At 45.0% G+C, this 12,500-nt stretch overlaps 1 protein-coding gene across 1 annotated transcript in view; it reads left to right on the top strand.

The window, feature by feature from the left end:
• The window catches only part of LOC138966690 (GTP-binding protein GEM-like), a 58,359-nt gene that overhangs the window by 23,747 nt on the left and 22,112 nt on the right, over positions 1-12,500 (top strand). The gene's annotated exons all lie outside the window — the stretch shown is intronic.

Here is a 12,500-nt window from a genome sequence, read left to right on the forward strand (position 1 = left end):
GGTCTTGGATTTGATGGATAATCATCCTCGTGACCAACGTCAGTACGGTGACCTTTCTCTGCTGGCCAGGCAGCCTTTGTTTTAGCTTAGTGGGAGACGCTGGATTTGCTGGATACTCACCAATTGGGTTCAGACGCCAAGTCTGTTCATTAATCTCTACTTCTTGGTTCATTATTTTGTACGGATAACAACACGTTTTGTTTTGTCATAAATCAATCGTTCCAATAACCTACCATTCTTGCCCTTTGGTTTTGTTTGTTTGTTTGTTTGTTTGTTTGGTTGGTTGGTTGGTTGGTTACCCCCCGCGGGTTAGGGGGAAGAATTTACCCGATGCTCCCCAGCATGTCGTAAGAGGCGACTAACGGATTCTGTTTCTCCTTTTACCCTTGTTAAGTGTTTCTTGTATAGAATATAGTCAATGTTTGTAAAGATTTTAGTAAAGCAGTATGTAAGAAATGTTAAGTCCTTTGTACTGGAAACTTGCATTCTCCCAGTAAGGTAATATATTGTACTACGTTGCAAGCCCCTGGAGCAATTTTTTGATTAGTGCTTTTGTGAACAAGAAACAATTAACAAGTGGCTCTATCCCATCCCCCGTCCCCCCCCCCCCCCCCTTTCCCCGTCGCGATATAACCTTGAACGGTTGAAAACGACGTTAAACACCAAATAAATAAAGAAAGTTGGTTGGTTGTTTGTCTAAATTCTCACATCAATCACTATCGCGATTCGTTTGGAGAAGACAAATATTGGAAAGGGCAGAATTTAGAAGATACTGTTACGTTAAGACGTTCACACCAGAAATAGCCGTTATGTAACATACACTATGCACAAACAAAAAACTCAAACAATTCGCTAACGTCAACATATTTGTCTAAATTAATTTCTAAAAGGAGATCCGCCGTGGGCGTCGTCGGAAATATTAAAGACGAAACAAAAATAACAAGTGTGGAGAATATAAATTAGACCTCAAAGAAATCCTGGGCGCACCAGCCGTGGCGTTAATTGGACACTCACGAGTTATTCTCTTGAGTTTGAAAAGGCTTTACCACCAGGGGCGACCTTTTATTGACAAGCCGCGTGTGTTCCCGTTTATGACTGAAGGTCTTCTTTCTATTCTGCTTTGAGCATTTTCAGAAGCCATGTTAGGACACAGTATGGAAGCAGAAACGCTGATAGGGGAGAGTTATATTGAGGAAACTCCCGCATCTAACCCGACCCTTCTTGCCACCACGAAGATAAACCCAAGAATAGAATGTTTAAAAATAGTTAATGTTATTATGTCCCCCCCCCCCTGCCGTGAAATAGGGGAGAGAGAGAGAGGGAGAGAGAGAGAGAGAGGAGAGAGAGAGAGAGAGAGTGTGTGTGTGTGTGTGTGTGTGTGTGTGTGTGACCATATTGGCGCTGGGTATTTTTTGCAGGATGGAGTTTGTCCCTGGAAAAAAACTGACTGACGGATGTCTTTTTATAACTGATGGCAATATTGTTAGTGTGTACACGCATAATGCATGCCTCTATCGCTGTTTTTGAAGGATCTGGACATCTGAATCTTCCTTCTGCATTTTGAAGCTGTGCAGAGTTGAGCCTGGGGGACCACAACAAATGAAGCAGCTTTCAATAAGCTTTAACGTGCGTGTCACTTTTTATTTCATTTTCCACGAAGGTTGGAAACGTGCCGTAAACTGTATTTCATGTCTGCGTGTTCCTTCTTTGTCTTCATAGTTTCAGCATCAGCTAGAAGTGTTCAGGTCCCTTTGACATTGCTTCCGAACTATTTACTTGAGACAACACATGTCCACAATTTCTGGTTCTATGTTCGTAATATTCAACCATTCTTGAGATTGTAAGACAACAGTAATTTAGCCTGACGTTGAGCACTTGGCTCCAACTGATAAATGATTGTTCTCCTGCAGCCGATAGTTTCGGGAATAGTGTCAGTTTTAATGCTGGGACCCGACAGAAAATGAGAGATTAGATACCGCTTACTCCTTGTTGCTTAATGAGACGCCTGAGCACTTTGTCTGAAGCGAACATTTTGCAATGCAAAAACCGCTTGGTTTTAATCTTGTGAGAACTGCTGTTTCTGATTATGTAGATTGCTTGAGACCCAGGGAATCTAAGACAAAAAAAGCCTCCTCGAATGTCACTTATTGTTAGGCAACGTTTCAACATCCACGCCTACTTGCCTCCCAGTTCCCTGATGGCCGTCTGCGGTTTGGATTCCCTGACACATCACTGTTTGCATCTGGGAAGCGTTGGATTTAACAAAGGCAATTTGCTTTGTTCATGTGGCACTTTTCGTCCCACTTCGAGTCTGCTGTCTTGATGCAATCAACCAGCTTCAAAGAACAGACGGAGGCACGGTCGATAGAACACGCCCACGAAGAAGATCTATGGCGTAAACACTGTTATGGAGATTTGTCCTGAGCAAGTTTAACAAAAATTGGCAGGGGCGGCATAATACAGCTTTACATCAGAATGTACTCTGAGTTGGGCTATACACGAAATAGGAACACATTCTAGCAGAACGACCTTCTGGCAGACGATTTTCCATTTCCTCTCTATTTGAAGTCCCTTCTCGGAGTCAGAACCGATACCTGAGTTCACGTGTGAGCTGTCTGCGGCCCTGAGAATGTACGAGACCAAAGAGCGTGCAACTGCCGTAAGTCAGTCGAGGTCTGCTTCCGGTGACCTTCCATCCTGTCAAGGGCAAGTGGGTTGTCTTCCCGTCCTTCGTGAGTTATCTCCCCCTGCTCCGACATTAAGTGCGGGTGAACTTGAAAGCCCGATCCAGCCCAGTTGCAGCAAGTTGCTGTTTTACGGTCTGCGGCGAATGTAATTAGTTTTGGTAGACGTTTCTTATGATATTATGGTTCTTGTTGTGTCAACGTCTCCTCTTCCATCATTTCTCAATGCACAGGTGTTGTGCAATGTCTGGGATGATTTTCATGTTCCTATAGTTTTGGGTATGCACTGCAGCATTGTATTCCTTTGTGTTAATTGTTTGACTTTAAGCAGGCGGAAGTTAAGCAAAGTCTTACTGAAGGAGGAGGGGGGGGTGGTTAAAGTTGCACCGGCACTGAACAAGAAACGCACACACACTTTAGTTATAGCAGGGAGCTTTATGCGCAAGATGACTTTGACCCAGGTCATGTTAAAATATAGGTGCCAGCATGAAGACGATCTATTGCATTGTTATGAAGATTTTTCCTGAACAAGTTTTACAAAACGTCAGAGGCAGCATAATTGCATCGGTACTGAAACAAGACACGTACATGTGTGCATTTAGGTATCGTAGGGGACTGTATGCCAAAGATGACTGACCCAGGCAAAAATATAGGTGCCAGTACGTGACATCCCCCCCCCCCCTTCCCCAATTTTTCTTTTTTGTTTGTTTGTTTCCCCTTCAACATTTTCCTTGATATAAGGAGCCCTTTTACTAGTGCAGCGTAGAGAGGTGACGGAATTATGACGTGCGTAAATAACCTTCAGCTGAGTGGGCCATTTCAAGATAGCTGCATCTAGATCTTCAAAGGCAGAAAGGTAAAGGTGTTTCTGGGTTCTTCAAACGGTTTGCGCAGATTGGGCAAATTCCTGATGTTCCAGCGTTTTTTGTCAAAGAGGGAGGGCCTTGGTCTAGACAGCTTGATATCCACCTTACAGCCGACCTCTTCAAAGCCCCATTGCTGTGCGTTTATCATCCTTCCACCGTGAAACGCGCGCAAAGTGTGTTTTGGACAGGTTTACAGGTGACTTGAGGTTGTGGTTTTTTTGCTCTCCAGGGATTGTCTGGCATTGTTGCAGAACTCGCTTCTTTTTGACATAATCATCTTTGTCGTCGAGGTACAGAAACTATGTCTTAACTCTTAAGATCACTGCTCTGTTTGTGGTTTGTGAAGACCTCTTGAGAAAACCATAATATATCTTTGTGTGTGTGTGTGTGTGTGCGTGTGTGTGTGTGTGTGTGTGTGTAATAAGAGAGACAGAGAGAGAGAGAGTGTGTGTGTGTGTGTGTGTGTGTGTATGTGGGTGTGTGTGTGCGTGTGTGTATGTGTGTGTGTGTGTGCCTACGTACGTGCGTTCGTTTGTGTGTGCCTACGTACGTGCGTTCGTTTGTGTGTGCCTATGTGTGTGCGTGTATACGAGAGAGAGAGACAGACAGACCGACAGAGAGAGTAAAACTCATTAAACACACGTTTTTCACACAAGACACCAATACTGTCGTTCACACGAATAGACTCGTTAGACGCAACAGTAAGCAAGATCTACGAGACAAGATGAACGGATTTGGCTTTCCAGCCGTCTATTTTCTGGGACTACTTTCAAAATAAGTCTTTCTCCTTCTGATTCCAGTGGCAGACGAGCAGTGTCTGACTCACCTGTAGCGTTATTCTTCCACAGTCGTTAGTGTCACATAAAGCAGGTTAAGGGTGGTGCGTGTGTGTGTTTTGGGGTGGGGGGGGGGGAGAGGAAAAGGAGGTTGCGGTAAGACGGATGAGATACTGTGTGTGTGCGTGTGTGTGTGTGTGCGTGTGTGTGGGTGTGAGTGTGAGAGTGTGTGTGTGAGTGAGCGAGTGAGTGTGTGTGTGTGTGTGTGTGTGTGTGTGTGTGTGTGTGAGAGAGAGAGAGAGAGAGAGAGAGAGAGAGAGAGAGAGAGAGAGAGAGAGAGAGCGTGTGCTTTCCGTCAAGAGTGAAGTGTGTGTGTGTGTGTGTGTGAGAGAGAGAGAGAGAGAGAGAGAGAGAGAGAGAGAGAGAGACGGAGAGAGAGAGATTGAGAGAGAGAGAGAGAGAGAGAGAGAGAGAGAGAGAGAGAGAGAGAGAGAGAGAGAGAGAGAGAGTGTGCTTTCCGTCAAGAGTGAAGTGTGTGTGTGTGTGTGTGTGAGAGAGAGAGAGAGAGAGAGAGAGAGAGAGAGAGAGAGAGAGAGAGAGAGAGAGAGAGAGAGAGAGAGAGAGAGAGAGAGAGAGAGAGAGAGCGTGTGCTTTCCGTCAAGAGTGAAGTGTGTGTGTGTGTGTGTGAGAGAGAGAGAGAGAGAGAGAGAGAGAGAGAGAGAGAGAGAGAGAGAGAGAGAGAGAGAGAGAGAGAGAGAGAGAGAGAGAGAGCGTGTGCTTTCCGTCAAGAGTGAAGTGTGTGTGTGTGTGTGTGTGTGTGAGAGAGAGAGAGAGAGAGAGAGAGAGAGAGAGAGAGAGAGAGAGAGAGAGAGAGAGAGAGAGAGAGAGAGAGAGAGAGAGAGAGAGAGAGAGAGAGCGTGTGCTTTCCGTCAAGAGTGAATACCATTTGTGCGCGTGTGTGGCCCTGAATCCAGGTAAGAACGAATGTTTTATCGTGTGTTGGCTGCTGCTTAACGCACACACCTGTTCCACCGGTTCATTTAATTACACACCTCATGCGTGCTCATGCATACGGTGGGAAAATATGTTCAGCTTCGCGTCCGTTTGGCAAAGAACTCGCACAAAAATGGCAAATTACAATTTAGATCTCTAGGGTTGCGTGTCAGAAAGCTCCACCGCTGCTTTTTGTTCATTTGGTGCATACCCCCTACTAGTAAACACCACTCGCTTAATTAGTGAAGTGCAAAATGTGTGAGTGTAAGGCGAGGCTAAATCAGGATTGGACTAGTTGTGCAGATGTGTGCATTCAATGTGCGTCACAGATAAAATAAAATATCTGGAAGTCTTGCGAATTTGCAGTGTTTCGTTTACCGCAGAAACCCGCTGACAACTGCTCCGCATCATTGACGGTTTACCGTGCATTATAGCAGGATATGTAACCTACAATTGTCACGTGTAATGTTTATTTTTCGTGAGGGTTGGTTGCATGCACAGTCGGATTACCACGAATTGTAGAGATCAATACCTCAGTGTTGTTGCTGATATTCACGTTGTAAACACTGGAAATAAACTTCTTCTTCTTCTTCTTCTTCTTCTTCTTCTTCTTCTTCTTCTTCCGCGTTCATAGGCTGAAACTCCCATGTTCACTCGTGTTTTTGTACGAGTGGATTTTTACGTGTATGACCGTTTTTACCCCGCCATTTAGGCAGCCATACGCCGCGTTCGGGGGAAGCATCCTGGGTGTTTTTGTGTTTCTTTAACCCACCGTACTCTGATATGGATTACAGGATCTTTTCCGTGCGCACTTGGTCTTGTGCTTGCGTGTACACACGAAGGGGGATAAGGCACTAGCAGGTCTGCACATAAGTTGACCTGGGAGATCGGAAACAATCTCCACCCTTAACCCACCAGGCGGCCGCGGCCGGGATTCGGACTCACGGCCTTTTGATTGATTAGGAGGTCGATGTCTTACCACTATGCCACTGCGCCCGTCAACCTGACCATTCAACGATGGTCAAATAAACCTTGATGTAGTCTGTTAATTGCTTCTCGGTTCCTCTTTTCTCCTCTATCTGTCCCCTCACACACTGCGGCTGTCGGTGAAGAACTTGACTCACCTTACCTGCAAGATATAACTGACTTGAAGATATAACTGACTGCAAGGTATAACTGACTTCAAGATATAACTGACTGCAAGGTATAACTGACTTCAAGATATAACTGACTGCAAGGTATAACTGACCTCAAGATATAACTGACTGCAAGGTATAACTGACTGCAAGATATAACTGACTGCAAGATATAACTGACTGCAAGATATAACTGACTGGAACATATAAATGACTGCATGACTGCAAGGTATAACTGACTGCAAGATATAACTGACTGCAAGGTATAACTGACTGCAAGGTATAACTGACTGGAAGGTATAACGGACTGCAATGTATAACTACCTGCAAGGTATAACTGACAGCAAGGTTTAACTGACTGCAAGGTGTGACTGACTGCAAGGTATAACTGACTGGAAAGTATAACTGACTGCAAGGTATAACTGACTGCAAGGTATAACTGACTGCAAGGTAATGGTTGCCTCCTTTTTCTCCTCATCGGCAAGGTGCACTGTCCGTGTATTCAAAGCGCCCAGCACTTGTTGCCTTGCACTATTAGGGAATCTCGCCATTACACGCTGATTTGGCAGCCCAAGATTTCTGACGAAGCAGAAGGTTGGGGTTGCCACTTTGAGATAATGGCCGATTCATAGCTCGACTTCATGTTGGACTTCAGCATGGTTTGTTGCTAGTGCCTGCAAAAACAAAAGCAAAACAACAAAATACAGAAAACTGTTGCACAAGGGACGGCTTTTACCTACTTGATGGAAGATGAAAATGGTCTTATCACTCTGAACTTCAGCATGGTTTGGCTGTTGCGAGTGCCTGCAAGAAACAAAAACAAAATAATATAAAAACATACAGAAAACTGTTGCACATGGGACGGCTTTTACCTACTTGATGGAAGAAGAAAATGGCCCTAACCTTTTAAACGAAACTGACCTTGGATCCTGACTGAGCGAAGGTATAAATATACGTCCTGAAGTTGGATTAATTTGGAAGCACTTGGAAGGTCATCAAACACAACAGTAACTCTCAAAGTACTAATGGGCACACCAAACCACGTCAAAAACCAGTGGGTGCAAGGGAAAGTCCCCCTGACTGTAACCTGTAAACGTCTAAGTGCATCTATTAGTAAACGTGGCTGCTTCTGATTGTTATGATTTGTGTTGTTTTAATATGTTTGTTGTTGTTGTGTCTTTGTGGGTTTTTTACAACCTGTAGCTGAACGGTAGGAGCAGCATAAACAAGACATGAGGATTAAAGATGGAGAAGTGCATGCTCTGAGAACATGTTCCATTATTGGGTTCTCTAAGTCTACCAGCGAGGAAAATATAACTCAGTATATATTCGGTTTGGGATCGGTCGACTTTTTAAGCCACAACGAATTGTGTGTATAATCTGGTGGATTCATAAACAAACCAACAACACTAATTAATTAGCACAGAAACAACGCTGGCATATGCAACGTTAGTATAGACTGCATTGCCTGACGCCGCTAAGTCTCCTGTGTTCACAGATCCCAAGCTTTGGGAAGTTACACAGACAAAAGTCACTGCGAAGTCTGCATAACTCCATACTTCATCAATGTTGTCAGTTTTGGAGACGCCCGCCCCCCCTCCCCCCCTCCCCCCTAGTACGTACACGAGCGTGAGGTGCGAATAAGGGCATTCTGTTTGCGTCTCACGAACTTTCTGATTTGAAACAACCTAATGACCACCGGAAGGAGACTCTCCGGACTTGGACGCCATGGAAGGCGCTAGTCACGTGGCGCATTGTTTCTGTATCCGGAAAGCTGTCGCGCTGTGCTTTAGATTAATTAGGTACAAGTTAGACCTGAAGCAGTTATTGATTTGATTTGTCGGGGAGGGGGGAGAGAGAGAGAGAGAGAGAGAGAGAGAGAGAGAGAGAGAGAGAGAGCGTGAGAGAGCGAGAGCGAGAGAGAGATGAAGAGAGAGAGAGAGAGAGAGAGAGAATTGAATTGAATTGAATTGAACTTTATTTTACAAGGATTTAGATTTAAGGCTACGCCTTTTCTTACAATCTGTCCTTGGGACGCATAGACACACAATTATATAATTAAAAAAAATTAAAAATTAAAAAGTTAAAAAGTTAACCAACAAAAGGAGGTCGGAAAACGTGATAATAAAGATGACGATGATGATGATGATGACGATAATGATGATGATAATGATGATGATGATGATAAAGATGAGGCATGAAGAGCATACATATGTGGTTATTCATAAAATCAAATGCATACTATGCAGGTAATTATAAATACAAGCTGGTGGCAATCGAACATGTAGCAATAGAGTAACAAAAATATGTTCAGAATATACAATGCACAGCATATTTTTGACGTAATACTAAGTTTGGTAAGTCAAAAGGCGTTAAACTACTCAGACATTAAGTGGTTCTTTACACATTTTTTTAAACTTTTTAATGACTTTAGGTGCTTAAAGGATGATGGAAGTGAATTCCAAACTGAAGTACCCGAAAAAGCAAGACTGGTCTTATACAGGTCAATTCGTGGAATTGGTGGGATCAGGTTGACCGACCCATATCTGTGGGTAGCTTTATTAAATAATGATGTAATGTAAATCGGCACTTTACCGTGATACAATTTATGCATGAAAATGGCTTTGTTTAACTTGAGATGCTTTTCCAGTGGAAGAAAGTTAAGCATTTTTAATTTCATATCTGTTGAGGCATTATCCTTTACGATGAGTTTGGCCGAGCGACGATAGAGAGAGTCTAACGTTTTCAAGTGGACATCACTGCTGCCATCCCAGAGCGTCGAAACATAATTAATGTGAGGCATTACATGAGCATGGTGGAACATTTCCAGAGTCCTTCTGTCGGTATATTGCTTTAGAGAGAGAGAGAGAGAGAGAGAGAGAGAGAGAGAGAGAGAGAGAGAGAGAGAGAGAGAGAGAGAGAGAGAGAGAGAGAGAGAGAGAGAGGGGGGGGGGAAGAGAGAGAGAGAGAGGGAGAGAGAGAGAGAGAGGAAGAGAGAGAGGAAGAGAGAGAAAGGAAGAGAGAGAGAGGAAGAGAGAGAGAGAGGAAGAGAGAGGAATAGAGAGAGAGGAAGAGAGAGAGGAAGAGAGAGAGGGAGAGAGAGAGAGAGGAAGAGAGAGAGGAAGAGAGAGAGAGAGAGGAAGAGAGAGAGAGGAAGAGAGAGAGAGGAAGAGAGGAATAGAGAGAGAGGAAGAGAGAGAGGAAGAGAGAGGGAGAGAGAGAGAGAGGAAGAGAGAGAGGAAGAGAGAGAGAGGAAGAGAGAGAGAGGAAGAGAGAGAGATGAAGAGAGAGAGAGAGGAAGAGAGAGAGGGGGATAGAGAGAGAGAGAGGAAGAGAGAGAGGAAGAGAGAGAGAGGAAGAGAGAGAGAGAGAGAGGAAGAGAGAGGAAGAGAGAGAGAGAAAGAGATAGAGGAAGAGAGGGAGAGAGAGAGAGAGGAAGAGAGAGAGGAAGAGAGAGAGAGAGAGAGAGGAAGAGAGAGAGAGAGAGAGAGAGAGAGAGAGAGAGAGAGACGGAGGAAGATCCATGACATACAGAGTGCTGTAGGAAATGCCAGTCAGTGTCTTTCAGTTTATCAAGTTGTCTGTCTGTCTGTCAGTCTGATTGACGGTCCTTCTGTTTGTGTCTTTTTGACCGCGTTCCTGTTCCTCCCGAATAAGAAATGAACATTTACATTTCTCAAGTTGACATCCTACCTTATTATTTCGTTTGCTTTGAAATGATTTGACTGTAAGAAGTGTAAGGGTAATAACACAACTTACAACTAACCCGGGTATGTCTCGTTTCTTCTGTTACCGGCTGAGAAACAAACGGCGTTTTACTGTCTCTAAAAAAAAAAAAAGTAAATTGTAAGGGGCTTATTGTCCGTCAGGTCTTAATTGCCTATATTGGACATGAATTGGTTTATACGATTCGAGTTTTACGCCCTCACGGCTTTTGATGTGTGCGTGTTTAGGTGGTATCAGCCATCTGCACTTATGGTAGAATGACCAAGATCTTTAACGTGCCATTGTGGTGACACGGGGGTGGGAGATGGATACCGTCTCTGGGTCTGCACATAAAGTTGACCCGTGTCCGTCCCGGCCCGGATTCGAACCAGCGACCTCTCGATCACAAGTCCAGTGCTCTACCACCTGAGCTACCCGGGCACCCTTTATCCATTTCCCCTGACAAACCTAATCCCCTCCCTCCCTCCCTCCCCCCCCCCCCTGCCCCCTCCCCAACACTCCCGTCAACATATATGCGGTCGTTTCTCTGTCTTTGTCATACGTGCACATCCTATACAGCCCCCACATCCTCCCACTCCCCCTACCACAACCCACACCCCCCCCCCCCTCTACTTTACCAATATATGTGACCCTCCACCACGAAATGAGTCGCATGTCACCTCGCGCGGTTCTGCGCGAGGTCCGGGGAGTGTCTGGGTCACCTTAGTCACAGGCTTATAACTCAAACATTTTTGCTCTTTTCTGAAACGGTTTTCACCACTGGATATACCATAAAAAACTGTAAACATATGAAAATCATGCAAAGGTGACATGCGACTCATATCGTGGTGGAGGGTCACATATCGTCACAGCAGCTGTTCCGCCTCTCAGCCTCTCCGTCATCGTTTTGCGTGCTGCGACAGCTAGCTGGGCAAATTGCGGATTTGTAACCAAGCCTATATTAAAAGGGTCCCCCTCAGCCTGTCTTCCTCTAGCTGTCGCTCTCTCTCTCTCTCTCCTGTGCCCTGAAACAGAGTGTCCCTGATATTGTCCCGCTAAATCCCCCGTGCCCCATGAGAGCGCACGCACGAGAGTGTCTGAGTACAGACGATAGAAAATGCCAGCATTGATTTTGGTTTCTCTCGACGTTTGTGCAAATGTTAAGGTGACAGGACATGTTCTTTACTGGGAGCGTTAGGGGGGCTTGGGTGAGACTATTGCGTGGTCCAGAGCAATCACGGTACGTCTGTGTTCGGTCTCTAAACGCCCCCGTGGTGTAAGCCACGGATACATTTGTTTCCGGCTCAGGCTGAGGCTTCTTGAGAAACACACAAGAAGAGACCCTAAACTCAGAAGGCGTTGCCAAACCCTTGACCAAAGTGCACTAGTTACACAGAAAGTTCTGTCTGTAATTCAGACAATGAAAAGGTTCGTAAAATAGATTATTCAAAAACAAATACATTATTTCGGAAAAGCAACACAGAAGCAAACACGCAGGTGGACGGCGTTAATCAAAACTAACAAGCAAACCAGCTAATGAATATAGTAGGCATATGTATCTTAGCACTCCTTTCCTTTTTGTCGCAATATCTCTCCTTTCTCTAATATTTCTTTCAACCGTCAGTCCCTTGTAATTAACTACTAGAATGGTGAAAGTCATTAACCTTCCCTCCGAAAAACGATTCTTTTCTGAATAATGGACGAGTTGTCTCCGAAGGTGCTCGGCCAATAGAAGTAGCAATTTTGGCGCGCGATCCTTCGCAATCACAGAACTGCCAATGACAGGTCTTTGATTGGGAACCGATTACGCTGGTCGTGGACTTTCAAGACTCCGAAAACAGCCGATCGAGGTATGGGGTGACGGAGCTTGAATGCTGCAGGCAAATCAAGGCGATACAGACGGGCGCAGTGGCGTGGTGGTAAGACATCGGCCTCTTAATCGGGAGGTCGTGAGTTCGAATCCCGGTCGCTGCCGCCTGGTGGGTTAAGAGTGGAGATTTTTCCGATCTTCCAGGTCAACTTATGTGCAGACCTGCTGGTGACTTAACCCCCTTCGTGTGTACACGCAAGCACAAGACCAAGTGCGCACGGAAAAGATCCTGTAATTAATCCATGTCGGAGTTCGGTGGGTTATGGAAACACACAAATACCCAGCATGCCTACTCAACGAAAGCGGAGTGAAGCTGACTATGCTCTCAGAGTATAGTTTGGGGAACCCAAATGGGCAAACTGACGAGCTCACACGTCACCAGAATTTCTGGAACGCTGAAGAAGAAGAAGAAGAATGCTGCAGGCAAATCAAGGCGATACAGTTAACCAGGAAGGGTGGGTCATGTCGGC

The sequence above is a fragment of the Littorina saxatilis genome, linkage group LG1 (assembly GCF_037325665.1).
Source record: "Littorina saxatilis isolate snail1 linkage group LG1, US_GU_Lsax_2.0, whole genome shotgun sequence".
Classification (NCBI taxonomy): domain Eukaryota; kingdom Metazoa; phylum Mollusca; class Gastropoda; order Littorinimorpha; family Littorinidae; genus Littorina; species Littorina saxatilis.